Source organism: Haemaphysalis longicornis, unplaced genomic scaffold (genome assembly GCF_048455015.1).
Source record: "Haemaphysalis longicornis isolate Haplotype H1 unplaced genomic scaffold, Haemaphysalis longicornis Haplotype H1 scaffold_29, whole genome shotgun sequence".
NCBI classification, from domain to species: domain Eukaryota; kingdom Metazoa; phylum Arthropoda; class Arachnida; order Ixodida; family Ixodidae; genus Haemaphysalis; species Haemaphysalis longicornis.
Window position 1 is genome coordinate 10,406 of NW_027526331.1, and position 12,740 is coordinate 23,145.

A 12,740-nucleotide genomic window follows, 5' to 3' on the forward strand; every position below is an offset into this window, starting at 1 on the left:
TAGATGCGACTGCATCTCATTCACTCGCCTTGTCCATGCAGCGTCGTCGGCGTCGTTGTCGTCCGCCCCTCCCCCATTCTCCTCGCCGCGCGAGCTGCACTCTCCGCCGCTCACCCCCTCTCCTCTCCGATGCCCCTCTCTCGCGAGGGGCATTCGATTGGATTCAAATGGGTTGGATTGGCTTGGCTTGGAATGGATTGGATTTGGATTGGATTAAAGTGGATTGTGTTGGATTGTGTTGCGTCACAGCCGCGGCAGACGCACTGGCGGTGGCGCGTCCCCTCACCGTTATGCGCGCTATAAAACGCGGTGCCTGCGCCGCTCCGCCCCATCGTTCCAGCGCCGTTCCTCCGCTGCCCAACGCTGCAACGTGAACCCCCTATGCCTCGCATCTACACAGGGGTTCCCGCGAGGGGAGGTGGGAGTTTTTTTATGTATTTTTATGTGGATAGTAGAATTGTGAATTTTTCCTTCCTTTATCGTCACGTGTGCAAACATCTCCAGGCTATAAGTCTCCAAAGACTATGACAACGCGTGATAAAGTAGTACGCAAACTCTACCCTGTGTGGTTACGTGCCGTGTGATGCGGCACAGCAGACGACGAGGAACTGCGTTGGCTCGCGGATGGCGTTTTTAAAGCGAAAGCTTTCTTGGTGGGACCGATGGCGTCCCGTCAAGAAACTAACGCATTTCCTCATAGACCGGTTGGTGGACCGAAACGCTCTCATAAGGTCCCTGGACACATGGTGCGTGATTGAAACCGGGCTTTCGTTGAGTCAAAACGCTCACTTTAAAAATCGCGAGAAAGGAAGGTTTCTACGTAAGACAACACACGCATCGATCACGAACAACGAGTACAACAGTATGTCTTCATCTCATAAACCACATATCGGTATTGCTTGTCTTCACTGGCGAGGCGCGCATACAGGCAACCGTGTGAGTGCGCCGTCACTCGTTACGTCGGGCTTCGCGGGATGGCGGTAGTTGCCCGTGCTAACTAAGGTCCCTGAAAGAACTAAGGTAGCGCCAACTGCTCCCTCCTTCTCCGCTGCCCTCCTCTTTTTTCTCTCCCCTCACCCGCGGCGCCGCCGTCCCTTTAACTCATGGAGGAAGAAAAATGTTAGAAGGGAGCATGACGTCAGGCGGCACAGCTTTGGCAAGCCAACCTCCTCTGACGCCGCATTCTCCTCTCCTCGGGCTCGTCCCGCGCAATGCATTATGGAAAAAGCACTACTCTCAGGCCCGCGGTAGCATTTAGTGGCTCCAGCAGGCTGCTTGTCATGGCTGCCAGTGGAGTTGGCATTCACGGTTTGCATTGGCCTACATTTGCTGCGACGATTGCGATTCAAGTTTTGTTGGGAGTTATGGCGCCACTTTCCCTTCACATCGTAGGTGTGCAACGATAGTGCCCCTTCAGCTGAGAGTTCTCTGGAAGCGCGAAAAGATTTGGTTTCGCCAGCGTGCATTCTGGCATACCTTCGCTTACCTGTGCTGGGAGTTCGCACACGCGTGGTGCGCGTGCTGTGCGCGGTTGTTGAACATTTGTGGTGCGTTTTTATCTCATTCAATGTAATGGGGGGAAAATCGCTGAACTAGGGATTTCAAAGGTAGGTGCCATAATGTCATTGCGAGTGGTACCCGACCTGCCGCGCGGCGGTTTGAGTCTGACCGAGGCGTTGGTCTGACCGACCGTGGAGAGCCCCAGACCGCCTGCGATATTGGAAAAAAAAAAAAAGAAAAAGGTTAATTGCTTCGAAAAGAGCCTGCGCTGCAGCTAAAAAGGATCGCTAGTGGATCCGGTTAAATAGCAACAGATTTGTAGTGCTTCAGTGTAAATTATAGAAAGCTGCACTAATTATAGGAAGGCCTCTGTCAGGCTAGTCTCCTTATGCCTTCCCTCTTTTTTTTTCTGTGTTCAGAAAATTAAACTTCAAACTACTGCTCGATCACGAAAACTCCCAATGCCATGTTTTGTTCTTTATTGTGTGTAGCTGTAAATACACTGCACAGAATCAATTGCGGTAAATTTTGTTTAATACGTACAGTTATGGACAAGTAAAGCGCGATCACGAAAATATGAGCCAGAACGCACAAGTAGCGTTCTTCCCATGTAAGTCAAATGGACGCCTGGCTTAATTAACGAAGCTGGGAAATGTGGCCGTCCAAATATACCACTGGCGCGCCATAATTTGACCCCCACGAACAGTATTTCTAAATTTTGCGTGTTCTGGTTCATATTTCCGCGTTAGGATTTCCTTTGTCCAAGACATGCGCGTATGGGGTAAAGTAGAAATTTGAGATTCCGCTCATTCCAAGTCGGCAAAAAGAAAACTTGGCGTTCCTTTGGTCCTCTGGTCCGCTTGGTTCTTTTTTTTTTTCCCTGTGTTCGGGGTCCCCGATGCCTCAATTTTGCTGTGTTTAGGAGAATAGTTGTTGCTTTTTTCAGAGTAGCATAATTTTTTATTGCACACAAATGAATAAACAGACCGATCACCTCTAAAGCAAAATATTCAACACAATACAGTCCTATATATAGCGTCCAGCTGTTTCAGAGGACATTCTTGGATGAAGAAGTGCTCCTTATCTGTGCACAAATAGCCTGGGTATACAAACTTAATGTTGAAAAATATACATCAAGGTCACATGGTGTATCGAAACAAAAAAAATGTGAGTAACACTTCTGAAGCTAGACAATAGCATGATAATATGATATAAAGTGACAAACTTTGATCACAAACAAAGGCTGCAATGGAAATGTTAGCAGTAGGTGGGGGAGGTGCAAGAGTGAGGGCAAAATAAAGCCATCTTCAATAATCAAAGGGCATTTGTTACAAGGCCCTACAACTAAGTAGAACCATTCTTATTTTCTAAATTGCGTCCATCTAGGCTAGCTTACTGTAACTACTTAGCAAGGCGATTTTGATGTATATATAGTGGCTTGTATGTAGAGCTGCACTTTACTTTGATACCCGTAATTTGCTCAAAGTAATTATGTGCACATATTGTATTTGTATGCACAAACGTAAGTAAACATTTCACACATAAATCTTATAAAAACATTCTGTAAAATCAAGTACACATGTACTCACTGGCGGTTTCCAATTTGTAGTGAATTTGAATGCCATGAGTTTAACAATGTTACGCAGGAAATTTTTGTACGCAAAATAAAGAAGTACAAAACAATAAATTCGAGCAAGAAATATTCATAACAGCAAATATATTGCACTCTGTCAGCAAGTCACTATACAGTAAGGACAGCATTAGTCCTATGAAAATTAACGCAAATGATGGGTGCTAAAAAAACCACATCTAGAAACTCTCATAACAGTAGTCTAGGACATTTAACTATTCATGCGCACTCCGTGAGGCTTGCCGAGTCAATTATTAGTGTGAGAACATTGTTATGAAAAATGTGGTACGCACATGTACGCTAGATTTGTATCGGAATACAGTAAGTCGGGTGCCCCACAATGCTCTCCAATAATACTGCAACATAGATATGCCAATGATATCCAACATATACCATGATACTGCACACGCTGCATGGTTAGCATGATGGTACGTTGTAACCTTTCATTGCACATACTTCTAGCACAGAAACTGACTCTAAGGGGTTGCAAGCACTGTGTTCCCTCTCTGGTGGTGCAGGCCAAAGTTGGTGGTTTTATGGTGAGGGAATTTGAGTGCTTTAATCCGAAAGGTACATCCTATTGCACAGTTAAACGTGTACTGACACCAAAGGACAATTTCTAATACAGTTTGCTTTGTGGAGGTGCCAGAACATTGTACTCCAAATTATAGGCACCAAGCAATGGTTGTAACAAAGTTTCAATCGAAAGTTTTGCTCCATTTTAAAAAGACCGAGAACTAGTGGCTCAGCTACTGTGTGTTGTCAACTATGCCTAGGGAGATGCGTGACATAAGTAGCTGGCAGCAGGTCACATACGGTGCTACAGGTCATATACCGGTACTACAGGTCATATACCGTAATGCCCCCACTGCCCCCCCAGTTTTAGACGTACGTGACGAATATAGCTGGACTAATCTTTAATTGAACTCTGGGGCAGCGTAGTGTAGGTAGGCAACCAAGTAAAAATGCCTCAGATGCTTTTGAAGCCTATAACAAGGTCAAGACTGGCTTCTTGGCAGGAACATGTGGTGTTAATGAAGCCCCAGAAGACCCAATCATGCCTGCTCTTGGGCTTTCAGCTGCCAAAACCGAAACTGATGCTATGAATGGCATTATCATTCATAATCGGTGAAATGCTGAACTGTATGCACTTTTAGTTTATGGGCTAGCAAGGGCTCATTTGAGCAAAAACCCAAAAGCCCAAATTTGGTGTCAGTACTCATTTGAAGTTTGCTATGGTTGGTAAATTTATTGGCCTTTAAACTGCGTCAACTTTGTGTGTTTTTGCCGAATCCTTTCCTGGTGAAGGCGCTCTGTTGTTGTTTTTGCAAGATGACGCAGCCTCACATCCAAATACTTCTCCACGATTGCTCTTACGAGATGAGATGAATGGCACTCCAATGGATGATTTTCAAGCATGTGCTGATCTAGTGCTTTGAAAAAGTCCTTGCCGACAAACGCTGTCAAAGTGTTAACAACAACTTTGGCTACAAACCCCTTAGATGGGAAAGAGTAGTACACCAAAGCCCTGCGAAGCTCTGCTTCAGTCTGTTTGCAAATGGTAAGCACGTCACTCGAGGCATAAATGAGCCCGCCACGTGTTTTGCGCCGAATCAGCGAGTATGCAGGCATGAGAGGGGCGGTGGATACCTTCAGTGCGGAAGAGCATTCACTGCACTTCAGGCGCAGCAACAGGCTTCGAGCTACAAATCCAGATATATGCGCTACGATCGAAACGCCAAGGTCAGAAATTTTGCCTGGTTCTGCAGTGTATGCATGGTCTAAAAAGATATCAGGGCTGTCTTCGACAAGTGAGTCACCCTCATCGGGACCTCTCTGTGCTGTAGTCAAATTAATAACATCAATTGAGGCGGGCCTTTCGCCTGAGCTACTCGCAAAAAGAATCTGTATGTGTTCCAAAGGCAAGCAGTTGCCACCATCAACATCTTTCACTTCATTGTGGATGATGAGGCGCTTGAAGGCTGCTTCAAATTGTTTTGCTGTTGGATTGTCGTTGCAGCGGCCAAATGATCGAACTGCTCCGAAAAATAGCTCCAAGTGGTCCTGGCTCAGTTTTGATGTTGGTAGATAGACAAGGAGCTGGTTGTCTCTTACCAGGTAATTGTACATGCGGATGATGCTGTCCATGCACACAACAAAGCCAAGAAAGCCTGTTTTCCTGTTGGTTTCAGTCATGAGCTTACCTTCTGGAGACTCTCTCAAAGAGCAAAAGTAGGCCTTCAGCTCTTCAAGATGTGTGGTGACACGAGCCTCATTTCCTGCGTAGAGTGGTTTCTTCCACCCTTTCTGACCCATGCTTCTAGAATTTAGTATGTCGAATGCATCATTTACGTGCCTGATGAATTCTTCTGTGGGTGCAGAATTACGAAATTTCCAAAGTTTTCGTGCTCTGCACTCGCCAATGGCATCGGCTACTGACTGGCTGAACGTTTGAGCTGCCAGTGAGACCTTCATAGGTTGGTTTTTCCAGTTCACATGGGCTTGCCTCAGTTTATTAGCCAAGTGCAATCCCTCGGAGTATTGCACCTCATGGAGTTCTTGAATATGTTTCCACATGATTGCTTCGCCTGCCGAATTTACAATTGTCTTTTTGTCACACAGGGTGTTCCTGAGGAGCTTTAGCATGTGACAGGGGTCCAAAAGGGCGAAGATAGGCTTCTTTGTGACTGGGTGTGGAAAAGAGGCATCCAGCTCGGGCAAGTCTAGCTTGCAGCCAAGGCTGCGCAACATAGAGAGATTTGAGGCTGCACCGTCGCAAGTGATACCAACAATGTGTGCGCCTTTTTCATGGGCAAGGCTGGCAGCTTGCTGCACCAAATTGCATCTTTGTTCCCCACTGATTCCGTCAACAAAAAAGTAACCAATCGGCAGCTTCCATCTGCCATTGATTGCGACGAGCATCAAGACAAAAGCATCTTTGGCAATCGGGAAACTGTCGTCACTTGTCTTTGTCCCCACGTCTGCATAGCCATAGAATTTTTTCCCATCCCATTCTACATGTCTCCTAATTGCCATTTCGTCTACCACCAAATTGCAGAGTGTAGAGTAGCCCTTCTTTGAATTTTCCTGTACTTTCATTTCCAATGCAGTCAACGCCTCTTTTGAAAAGCCAGCAGCGCCATCGACTGATTGGTACCACTTGCTTAGTGTCTTTGGATGGGGTAAGCACGTGTCGAAGACAGCTCGCACATATCTATACGCCCGCGGTGAATAAAAATGCAACGTCAATGCAAATGCCCTCAGTTCTGGTGAATAGGTCGTTTGGAGTGGGGCACCCGACTTTCTGGCCAACTGCCGCATTAGCAGGTCCTTCCTCGACCCGCAAGACTCTGCAAGGTTGCTACATCTTCATCTGCCAGAATTCGATTTTCCGACAAATTCTTAATAACATCCTGAAGGTGTGCTACCTTCTGAGCAAGACGGCGTCGAGACTGCTGCAGAGTTTTTATCTTTTTTTTGCTTGCTGTCTGCAAGTTTGCGTAGCGCCTTACTTCACTTCTCAAAAATGCCTTTTCCGGAGTGTCCTCCATGGCCGGCAGCTGCAAAATGAAAACCAACTAAGCACTTTGCTCTAGTTACATAAATGGGGGAGAAATTGTGATCTTTTCCGTATATCTACATGGGACCATATTTTTTATGGCCTGGCATGCATCCTATTCTCCCTTCCCCAGCAATTTAGATCCTAGTGGTGTACCTGAAATATACTCGTATGCCAGTGCATAGCCATTCAATTGTTTTAAATGTTTTTGGTATTACCTGTTGTTATTGAAGGGTGTGTCCAGATGAATAAGATTGTAACTGTCTCATACGAGCAATTTTTTTATGAAGCCAGGTATGTACACTGCATCCTTTTGCATACTATTAGAGCCCACCATTCTAATGATAATGTCTAATATAATGATAATTACCCATCTAATAATATCTATTAGGCAACATAAAACTACCCAAGTAATATTTACAGCACAGAATACTGAACAACACAGCATATTTCTTTACCATGCGATGCCTTGACGGTGTTGAAGGAAAAGACGTTGCTTGTGCCGCCAAAGTTGGCTGTGCAGTCTCCATAGGGTCACCCCATGACCTTGCGGGCTGTGCAGTCTCCATAGGGTCACCCCATGATGTTGCGCTTGATGGCTGAACAGTGCATAAAAAAACAATCATTTTAAGAAGTTTGTTGGACGTACATATGCAAAAAAGTGCATTTCAGTACTTGATAAATACACACACACGCAAAATTTACTACTGCTTTGAGCAAAGAGTCGTTCACAAGCAAGCAAAATAAGCATAACATGAAGTATAATATTGGTGACGGTACTAAGTTCTAGCATATCTGCACAAGGCACAAGAAACGGCTGATGGAGTAAATAATAGAAACCAAGTAAAGAAAGTGCAGATTGACATCAACTTTTTCAGTGAAGTTCTGAAAACAAAGTACTGTAGTTGCTCTGAAAAAAAAAATCGGTGCTGTTCAGTCCAAGTGGGAATTAATGCAGGGCCTCCAGTGTACACGACGAACGTTTTACCCTCACAGCACAATTTTCCCACCATTCTAACTGACTGAAGTTGTGCCCAGTGCATGTGTCCTCTGACACGTGAAGAGCAGCCAATAAATCTTTCCCAGATACAAATGCAAAATCCACAATCTAAATCAGCCACTAAAGGCCACATCTACGACAACGTCGATCTGATTGAATGTGATGTTACGATTTTCTATGAGTTTTTGTGACTGGGTCTAGTAATAGTCATGTAACATTGAAATCTGTGAGGCAGGAGTGTGTGATGGTTGTAGCCTTTGTGAAAACACATTGTGTAAAGCTGGCTCTCCTGAAGTGCATTTTCACGTCCCATCACCATCAGTGAGGCATAGAAAGCTTTGTTATAATAAGGATGAGGTACGTGTGACGGTACATGAAAACAGGCGCACCAATGTCACTGACATCAGTGATTCTGGGCAATTATAGGCATGAAGTGTTGTAAGTTTACCTGTTGGAGTAAGTGGCACTGTGTCTAGTCTCTTAAAAGTTCTTCTATATCAGGTACACTGCCAGTCTCTATACTGGCAAATTGGGGTTGACTACACAAATATGCCAAGGCCAAGTCAGTGTAGGCGAAGAGTGCAGAGAAAATAGCCAAGAGACTGAGAATGTAAGCAAGGAGACGCAAGTGCGACATAACACTAAAGAAGTCCGATAAGCATACCAATGGAAGTCTTAATGATTTTACCTACAAAGCGTATGCGCACAGATGTAAATGACTTGAGAAGCTCTGTTTGCACAGTATATATACATTCCATAGTACTTGTTGGTGAGCTTCGTAAGTAGTGTGACTAGGTTTTTCTGGTTTAGCTGTCACATTAATGTCAGCTCAAAAAACTTTCTTATCTACTCCAAACTGTCATCTCCTCTGCACCAAGAACTGCTTCAGATCATCTAGAGTCTACAGCTACACATAATTGGTCTAGTTACCGGTGGTAAGTATATACAATAACAGAAAAAATAAGCCACCTGTGATGGCCCAGCTGCCAGAGCGTCTTCTGATGACTGTGGCCATGAGCAAGTGGAGGTGGAAGTGGGACGGGCAACAGAACTGTCCAACACGTCCACGGCCCCTCTTGTGTGTAGCAGTGTAACTGCCTGGGGGAAGAAGATGAAGTGTAATACAGAAACAGTGATTACTACTTGGTATACGAAAGTCTTTACGAGATCATCTTATTTCATTGGAGACAGTTGAGAACATGCGATTGTACCTGCTCGTCTTCAGACTGTGCCATTTCAGTGGTGTGGACGGCTTCGCCCACACACTCACCGCCTGCAGCAACACTCTCCATTGCATTCATCTGCAGTAATTGAGGGGGTTTTGGAAATTGAATACAACATTCCTTGAAGTACGCATGCAGTGCAGGCGCAAAAACAAAATACAGCTTAACATTATACCCTCTTCTCTTTTGAAATGTACTTCACAAGCAGTGAAAATGATTGGTAGCAGATCACAAACACAAATGGGGCACTTGTACTTTTTCTCGTTATTTGTGTCAGGTGATTATAAGAAGGCGTAGGTGCTATCCTGTTCTAGCTGCTCCTGGCAAGATAGGGCTGAATACAATCAAAAGACTTGAGCCTGAAGGTTTGCAACAGTTGCATATGAATGGGAGGAAAGTTACATTTCCATGCACATTGCTTGAATGAGTACCAATTGTAATGTATGCGTAGTAGCCACTGAGCTGCCAAAAATATGGCTAACTGTATGCTTGACAAATCATGAGCTTACAAGATGCATGAAATCACGTACCTCTATATTTAGCGATGGCACTGCCTTAGGCATGAGATGACTTGCACCTTTTTGGTATGCCATATAATCGCTGTCCTTGAAGTGGAGAGAGCACACAACGCTTCTTACTGATGGTGACCACGTATCTGGGCGGCGGAGTGCCCTCACCCATTTTCCTTTCAAAATGGGATCCCTTGGAAACCTAAAAAAAAAATGGTATTACACACTTCATGCATGCACCACCAACTAGTGTATACGATGTTTTTCATTTCTATAGATTTTGTTGAACAACAGCAATTCTATGATTAGGATAGGGCCAGATGAAGGGACAATGCACCTAGAAGAGTTCGTATCTCACTAAAGGTTAAATACCTATGTTCAGATGTGTACTGTGTTTTTTAGTGCAAGTAATGTTGGTATTATAAAATGAAGGCCTTTTTATTTCATAACCTAATAGAGCTAGCAACTTCAAGACATTTAGTTCCCATTCCACTTAGAGGGATGACGAGCAAAGATGTACTGTGATAAGTACATTCGTATTGACATCAGACTTGAATTCCACAATAGTTGCAAGTGCACTGTGAACTACTTATTTATACATAGTTGATGAAGCTCAGGAGAGTTGGAACTTGGGCTGGTTTATACATAACTTCGAAATAAAAGTGGCAGCACAACAAACAAGGCAGGGCAACAAGTAGGCAAACACTTGCGTACACTAGCAACTAAATGACGAGAAGTAGACAAATACTTCCACTTTCTAGCAATGAAATGTTTGGTTAGCGCGTGTTTGTCTGCTTCTCCCTCCGTCCCATTTGTTTTGTCATTTGGTTGCTAGTAAGTGCAAGTATTTGTCTACTGCTCGTCCCATTCAGTCTGTTGTGCTGCCGCTTTCTTTCGAAATGATGAAAACCACAAAATGTTGAGTCACATTAGCAGCTCATTGCGATATAATGGAAGCTTGATAAAACAACAGTTACAGCCGTTACTGTAACCATACGCCCTACATAGGCAGCCGTGCATTCACAGCAGCCAGAAATTCTGTTACATTTACAACTTCACGTGTAAATTGTTAGACCATACAGTATCAAAACATTTGGCTGAATGCATTTCATTGTTTTTACCGGTTTTATCTGGTATGCCACAAAGTTCAGTTTTAGGACCTTTTTTTTTCTGTTGTACGTAAATGACATTCTTGCATCCTAACATTCAACTATGTCTATGTGCGAATTATTGCCTGACTGTGGCACTAAAGAATGTTCAGGATCAAGTTTTGTTAAATGAATGCCTGCAAAGAATGCCTGCAAACGTACAAAGAAGCCTGGTGTACGTCAGGCATAAAAATAAATGTTGATAAATTGGCTGAGATGGTAATGTCTAACAAGGAAACCCCATTGCTCTTTACTTACACAATAAGCAATAAGTAAGCTCAAGTATATCGGGGTCACAATCACGCATAATTTAAATTGGAATGAACACGTGAAAAAAATTTGTGAATCGGCACAACGCAAACATCGGTCTGTTAAGGGGAAAAGTTGAAAGATGCTACACCCAATTTAAAGCTCAAGGTGTACAAAATAGTTGTACGTATAGCCCCCACGGGAATTATCCGCACCAAGTGATATTTATAAATCAATATTGGAAGCAATTCAAAGATATGGTTCATCTTTAGTGATAGGATTATGATGAGCAAAACAAATATGCGTTCACTTCCTGAAAATTCTTGCTGGTCATCGAAAGTGGAATGACTCCAAAAATACATACATATAGTATGTGCATGCACCACGCAAGCAGGAAATTAATGCAATCTGCTTACCGATGAAAATCTGCTTAACGATGAAATGAAAGGCCCCGGATCAGACATAAAAATTAATGCTGATATATGGCTTAGATGGCAATGTCTAAAAAAAAAAAAACCCATTGCTCTTTACTTACACAATAAGTAATAGTCTACTTCAACATTCCAATAAGCTCAAGTATATCGGGGTGACAATCACGCATAATTTAAATTGGAATGAACACATGGAAAAAATTTGTGAATCGGCACAACGGAAACATCGGTCTGTTTTAAGGGGAAAGTTGCAAGATGCTACACCCAATGTAAAGCTCAAAGTTTACAAAATAGTTGTACGTATGGCCCACACAGGAATACACCAGTGCAGTCTGTTATCTGCACAGAGTGATATTTTTAAATCAATTTTCGAAGCGGTTCAAAGATATGGTTCATCTTTAGTGATAGGATTATGATGAGCAAGATAAATATGCGTTCACTTATTCTCGCTGGTCATCGAAAGTGGAATGACTACAAAAATATATACATATATGTGCATGCACAACGCAAGCAGGAAAATAATGCAATCTGCTTACCGATGAAATGAAAGGCCCGGACGTCGTCTGTCATTTCGACTTTTGCACTGCGGCGCAGAGCACTTCATGGCCCAGGTGTGGTGCGAGATACTTGGACCGCTGGAGGATCCGTTCGACCGTATATATATACCCTCCATCCCTCTGAGCCGCGGGTCGCGACTTCCCAGGCCGCGCAACGCGCGCATGCAAACGGCATTGGACAGACGCACATACGCCGACTCCTCCCGTGTATGGGGCATGCTTGACTCTCGCTTTTCAAAAAGAGAAAAAAGTAGTTCACTTCGCGCAACGAGCGAATTTACGGCACGGAAGTTGCCCCCTCTTAACTTGACCTTTGCACTGCGGCGCACGGCAACGCGGCCAGGCGACGACAATATATGTTCGCGGCATAGCGCTGTGCCGGGCCAGTCGAGCGTCGGAAAAGCACGTCTGGATGACGCGAAGTACGTACTTTATTTCTCAGGCGCGCATGATCGTCTACGGGCGGGTGTGTGCGCGTGAACGATATCGCTGGAAGAGACGTTCTTTGCGAGTAGTGTAAACTCGGCTGTCAGCCGGGCACCGCGAGCGCAGGACTTATGGATGCAGCGAGATAAACTATTTCACGGTCACGACGATGTGACGACGTAGTTGCTGCGGCCCGCTCGAAGATTATCACGGGCCCGCGCGGCCGCACGAAAGGCACGTACTGCGAAGTATTATTTCTCAGGCAGGCACGGTCGTCCCCGGCCGGTGAACATTTATTAAGGCGCGCGGGTATGCGCGTAAACGATATGTCTGCTATCGGTGGAAGAGACGTTCTGAGTTGTATAAACTAAGCTGTCAGCCGGGCACCTCGAGCGCAGGACTTATGGATGCAGCGTAGTAAACTATTTCACGGGCACGATGATGTGACGACGTTGTTACTGTCGCTCCATAGACTGTAATTTGCTTCAGGGGCCCGGTGATCGCACGA

At 44.5% G+C, this 12,740-nt stretch overlaps 1 long non-coding RNA gene across 2 annotated transcripts; it reads right to left on the reverse strand.

Moving 5' to 3' along the window:
- Positions 1–6,503: 6,503 nt before the first annotated feature.
- On the reverse strand, positions 6,504–12,311 carry LOC144173097 (uncharacterized). Of its 2 annotated transcripts, XR_013323154.1 has the most exons (6): positions 11,786–12,311; positions 9,443–9,623; positions 8,901–8,990; positions 8,659–8,787; positions 7,148–7,288; positions 6,504–6,690 (listed from the first exon to the last, which is right to left on the reverse strand). It is a non-coding gene; the product is annotated as an uncharacterized LOC144173097 (long non-coding RNA). The 2 variants fall into 2 exon arrangements; XR_013323153.1 differs by having other exon boundaries at positions 6,504–7,288.
- Between the last annotated feature and the right edge of the window lie 429 nt (positions 12,312–12,740).